We start from the raw sequence: 6,414 nt of genomic DNA, 5'->3' as shown, positions 1-6,414 counted from the left end.
TCTCTCACGTTATTTGACGCTATTTAGGCTTGCCATAACAAAGGGGTTGAATACTTATTGACTCAAGATATTATAGCTTATAATTTTTAATTAATTTGTAAACATTTCAAAAAACATAATTCCACTTTGACATGGGGTATTGTGTGTAGACCAGTAACAAATCTCAATTTAATCAATTTTAAATTCAGGCTGTAACACAAAAATGTGGAATAAATCAAGGGGTATGAATACTTTCTGAAGGCACTGTAATTGGTGGAACGACCCATATGCTACTGCATTATCAGTGGCTGAAAGAGGTTTTTCATGTATTTATTCTATCAACTAGTGTTGCTATCACTAGAAACCGGTTCCATTCATAAATCTCGACCTGAAGTTTAATCAAAAGTAAAGTGAAAGGACAAATAGAACAAGACAGGGTTTCTAAGGCAACAGTGTTTTCAGGAGCAACTCTGGTGCTGTAGATACAGTATATTTAAGCAAAAAGCCCCGGGGGGGGGTGTGTTATATGGCCAATATACTACGGCTAAGGGTTGCCTGGATATAGCACTTAGCCATGGTATATTGGCCATATACCACAAACCCCCGAGGTGCCTTATTGCTATTATAAACTGGTTACCAACTGAATTAGAGTAGTAAAAATATATGTTTTGTCATACACGTGATGTGCAGGGAGGGGTATGAGGAAATGGATGTAGCTCCAGTTGAAGTCGGAAGTTTACATACACTTAGGTTGGAGTCATTAAAACTTGTTTTTCAACCAATGACACAAGTAATTTTTCCAACAGTTTACAGACAGATTATTTCACTTATCATTCACTGTATCACAATTCCAGTGGGTCAGACGTTTACATACACTAAGTTGACTGAGCCTTTAAACAGCTTGGAAAATTCCAGAAAATGATGTCATGATGTCTCTGATAGGCTAACTTACATCATTTGAGTCAATTGGAGGTGTACCTGTGGATGAATTTCAAGGCCTACCTTCAAACTCAGTGCCTCTTTACTTGACATCATGAGAAAATCAAAAGAAATCAGCCAAAAATTGCAGACCTCCACAAGTCTGGTTCATCCTTGGGAGCAACGCCTGAAGGTACCACATTCATCTGTACAAACAGTAGTATGCAAGTATAAACACCATGGGACCACGCAGCTGTCATACCGCTCAGGAAGGAGACTCATTCTGTCTCCTAGGGATGAACGTACTTTGGTGCGAAAAGTTCAAATCAATCCCAGAACAACATCAAAGGACATTGTGAAGATGCTGGAGGAAACAGGTACAAAAGTATCAAAAAAAGGTAACAGATGAATATGGTACCTTCAGGCGTTTGGAAATTGCTCCCAAGGATGAACCAGACTTGTGGAGGTCTACAATATTTTTTCTGAGGTGAAGGTTGGCCTTGAAATACATCCACAGGTACACCTCCAATTGACTCAAATTATGTCAATTAGCCTATCAGAATCTTCTAACGCCATGACATCATTTTCTGGAATTTTCCAAGCTGTTAAAAGGCACAGTCAACTTAGTGGATGTAAACGTCTGACCCACTGGAATTGTGATACAGTGAATTATAAGTGAAATCATCTGTATGTAAACAATTGTTGGAAAAATTACTTGTGTCATGCACAAAGTAGATGTCCTAACCGACTTGCCAAAACTATAGTTTGTTAACACTATTGTGTCGTCAGCAAACTTGATGAAGGTATTGGAGTCGTGCTTGCCCACGCAGTCGTGGGTGAACAGGGGGTACAGAAGGGGACTAAGCAGACACCCCTAAGGGGCCACCGTGTTGATGGTCAGCATGGCGGATGTGTTGTTGCCTACCCTCACTGTCTGGGATCGGCACGTCAGGAAGTCGAGCATTCAGTAGCAGAGGGAGGTGTTCAGTCCCAGGGTCCTGAGCTTGATGATGAGCCAGGAGGGGACTATTGTGTTGAATGCTGATCTAAAGTCAATGAACAGCATTCTTACATAGGTATTAATTTTGTCAAGGTGGGTGAGGGCAGTGTGGAGTGCAATAGATTGCGTCATCTGCGGATCTGTTGGGGCGGTATAAGAATTGGAGTCAAATCAAATCAAATTTATTTATATAGCCCTTCGTACATCAGCTGATATCTCAAAGTGCTGTACAGAAACCCAGCCTAAAACCCCAAACAGCAAGCAATGCAGATGTAGAAGCACGGTGGTTAGGAAAAACTCCCTAGAAAGGCAAAAACCTAGGAAGAAACCTAGAGAGGAACCAGGCTATGTGGGGTGGCCAGTCCTCTTCTGGCTGTGCCGGGTAGAGATTATAACAGAACATGGCCAAAATGTTCAAATGTTCATAAATGACCAGCATGGTCAAATAATAATAAGGCAGAACAGTTGAAACTGGAGCAGCAGCACGGCCAGGTGGACTGGGGAGAGCAAGGAGTCATCATGTCAGGTAGTCCTGGGGCATGGTCCTAGGGCTCAGGTCCTCCGAGAGAGAGTAAGAAAGAGAATTAGAAAGAGCATATGTGGGGTGGCCAGTCCTCTTCCGGCTGTGCCGGGTGGAGATTATAACAGAACATGGCCAAGATGTTCAAATGTTCATAAATGACTGGGGACAGCAAGGAGTCATCATGTCAGGTAGTCCTGGGGCATGGTCCTAGGGCTCAGGTCCTCCGAGTGGGTTCAGGGTGTCTGGGATGATGGAGTTGATGTGAGCCATGACCAGCCTCAAAGCATTTCATGACTATACATGTGAGCGGTACAGGTCGATAGTCATTTAGGCAGGTTACCTTGCCCTACTTGGGCATGGAGACTATTGTGGTCTGCTTGAAACAGGTTGGTATTACAGACCGGGTCAGGGATAGGTTGAAAATGTCAGTGAAGACACTTGCCAGCTGGTCAACTCATGCTCTGAGTACGTGTCCTGGTATTCCGTCTGGCCCCACAGCCTTCCAAATGTTAACCTGTTTAAAACCTTTTTTGGGATAGGGGGCAGCATTTTCACTTTTGGATGAATAGCGTGCCCAGAGTGAACTGCCTCCTACTCTGTCCCAGATGCTAATATATGCATATTATTATTATTGTTGGATAGAAAACACTCTGAAGTTTCTAAAAACTGTTTGAATAATGTCTGTGAGTATAACAGAACTCATATGGCAGGCGAAAACCTGAGAAACATCCAACCAGGAAGTGGGAAATTTGAGGTTTGTAGTTTTTCAAAGCTTGGCCTACCGAACACACAGTGTCTATGGAGTCAAGTTGCACTTCCTACGGCTTCCACTAGATGTCAACCGTCTTTAGAAACTGGTTTGAGGATTCTATTATAAAGGAGGGGCTCATGAGACCTGTTTGAGTCAGTGGTCTGGCAGAGTGTCTCAGGCTCGTGATGTGTGCTCCCGACAGAGTTAGCTCTCGTTCCAGTACTTTTCTTCAGACATAGGAATTCTCTAGTTGGAACATTATTGATGTTTTATGTTATAAACATCCTAAAGATTAATTCCATACATCGTTTGACTTGTTTTTACGACCTGTAATGGAACTTTTAGAGTTTTTTGTATGGACAAGGTGCTCATGCCTCCTGAAGATGGATTACTGGGCTGAACACACTAACAACAAGTGGCTATTTGGACATAAATGATGGACTTTATGGAACAAATCAGTCATTTATTGTCGAACTGGGATTCCTGGGAGTGCCTTCTGATGAAGATCATCAAATGTAAGTGAATATTTATAGTGTTATTTCTAACTTCTGTTGACTCCAAAATGACAGATATTTCTCTGGCTCGATTGGGCTCTGAGCGCTGTTCTCAGATTATGATTTTTCCGTAAAGTTTTTTGAAATCTGACACAGCGGTTGCATTAAGGATCGGCTGTCAAAGGAATCAAAACATTACTGTACATAACTTGCCAATGTAAACTGAGATTTTTGGATATAAATATGCACATTATTGAACAAAACATACATGTATTGTGTAACATGATGTCCTATGAGTGTCATCTGATGAAGATCATCAAAGGTTAGTGATTAATTTTATCTATATTTCTGCTTTTTGTGACTCCTATCTTTGGCTGGAAAAATGGCTGTGTGTTTTTTGACTTGGCGGTGATCAAACATAATCATATGTTGTGCTTTCGCTGTAAAGCATTTTTGAAATCGGACACGATGGGTAGATTAACAAGAAGTTTATCTTTCATTTGCTGTATTGGACTTGTTAATGTGTGAAAGTTACATTTTCTAAAAAATATTTTTGAATTTCGCTCGTTCAGCTTTCATTTGCTGTATTGGACTTGTTAATGTGTGAAAGTTACATTTTCTAAAAAATATTTTTGAATTTCGCTCGTTCAGCGGAATGTTGTCGAGGGGTTCTGCTAGCGGAACGCCTGCGCTAGAAAGGTTAATGGTCTTACTCTTATAGACTACGGGGAGCAAGATTACACAGAACAGCTAGTACTCTCATGCATGGTTCAGTGTTGCTTGCCTCGAAGCAAGCATAGAAGGCATTTCGCTCCTCTGGTAGGCTTGCGTCGCTGGGCAGCTCGTGGGTTTCCCCTTTGTATTCTGTGATAGTTTGCAAGCCCGGCCACATCCGTCGAGCCTCATCGAAATTGCAACAAGCGGTTCTGTGAAAATTTTAAATTGGTTTTCTGGATTGGGTTACGCTCAGCGTATCCTGCCTTGGTAAAACACGCTGTTAAGACACTGATGCCCTTTGCAATCACGTACCTATGTGAGAGTGGATTCTCCGCCCTCACTAGGATGAAAACTAAATACAGGCACAGAATGAGTGTGGGAAATGATTTAAGACTGAGGCTCTCTCCAATACAAACCAAGATTGCAGAGTTACAGTATGTGCATCCTTTCAAGCACACCCTTCTCATTAACCTGTGGTGAGTTCATCACAATTTTCAATGAACAAATAAAGTTTTATATGTTAGATGGCTAAAATAAGAGCAAAATGATTGATTATTATTATATTATTATTTGTGCTCTGGTCCTATAAGAGCTCTCTGGTCCTATAAGAGCTCTTTGTCATTTCCCATGAGCCAGGTTGTGACATAAACTCACACTCATTCTTATGTTTAATAAATGTATTGTATTTTGTGTGTGTGGCAGGCTTACAATGATGGCAAAAACATTTGAGAGTGCGCTGACTCTGGTGCTAGAGGGGGTACGCAGCTGGAGGTTGAATATTTGAAGGGGTACGGGACTGAAAAAAGTTTGGGAACCACTGCTCTTTATGGTAGAGTGGTCAGACGGAAGCCACTTTTCAGTAATAGTCACATGACAACCCGCTTGGAGTTTGCCAAAAGGCACCTAAAGACTCTCGACCATGAGAAACAAGATTATCTGGTCTGATGAAACCAAGATTGAACTTTTTGGCCTGATTGCCAAGCGTCATGTCTGGAGGAAACCTGACACCATCCCTACGTCGAAGCATGGTGGTGGCAGCATCATGCTGTGGGGATGTTTTTCAGCAGCAGAGATTGGGAGACTAGTCAGGATCAAGCAAAGATGAACAGAGCAAAATACAGAGAGATCCTTGATGAAAACCTGCTCTAAAGCTCTCAGGACCTCAGACTGGATCGAAGGTTTACCTTCCAACGGAACAACGACCCTAAGCACACAGCCAAGACAACGCAGGAGTGGCTTCGTGACAAGTCTCTGAATGTACTTGAGTGGCCCAGCCAAAGCCAGGACTTGAACCAGATCGAAAATACCTGTGCAGCAATGCTCCCCCTCCAACCTGACAGAGCACGAGAAGATCTGCAGAATTGGAAAAACTTTCCAAATACAGGTGTGCCAAGCTTGTAGAGTCATACAAGGAAGCTTGGAGGCTGCAAAAATGTGCAAGAAAGTCTAAAAACCTGTTTTTGCTTGGTAATTATGGGGTATTGTGTGAAGATTGATGGGGGGGAAACTATTTAATCAATTTTAGAATAAGGCAGTAATTTAACATATTTTGGGAAAAGTCAAGGGGTCTGAATACTTTCCGAATGCACTGTACATTGGAGAAAAACTGCCACTTAAGTTTTGTGGTCAGTTTGCATTACCTTGTTAGTTTAATTAAAATATAGTGGCAGGTGAGGGTCTACTTGGGGAGAGTGGGTCCACCAAGAGACTGAAGTGAGAAGAGTGGAGGCCCCACACACACGCCTCAGAGAAGTGTCTGATGCCCTCCCAGTCACCCCATCACAATCCCCTTGATAGAGCCCCTCTCCACTCTCACCAATAACCACCATTGAATCTTAGATATCATGCCAAACAAGGAATAATAATGACTCGACATCCTCTCCTAAACTGTTCAGAACTCTTTTTCATTTTGCAAGTCACAAAAATGTATACAATTACACTGTAGTATAATTAAATCCTTCCTTCTCCCGCTACCAAGCCAAACCCATCCCTCTCCACCTCCCCTCCCTGTTTTCTCTCCCCTTTACCCCAC

Source organism: Oncorhynchus masou, chromosome 30, assembly GCF_036934945.1.
Source record: "Oncorhynchus masou masou isolate Uvic2021 chromosome 30, UVic_Omas_1.1, whole genome shotgun sequence".
In the NCBI taxonomy this organism is placed as follows: domain Eukaryota; kingdom Metazoa; phylum Chordata; class Actinopteri; order Salmoniformes; family Salmonidae; genus Oncorhynchus; species Oncorhynchus masou.
The sequence above is the reverse complement of the archived record's forward strand: the minus strand, read 5'-3'. Positions refer to the sequence as shown.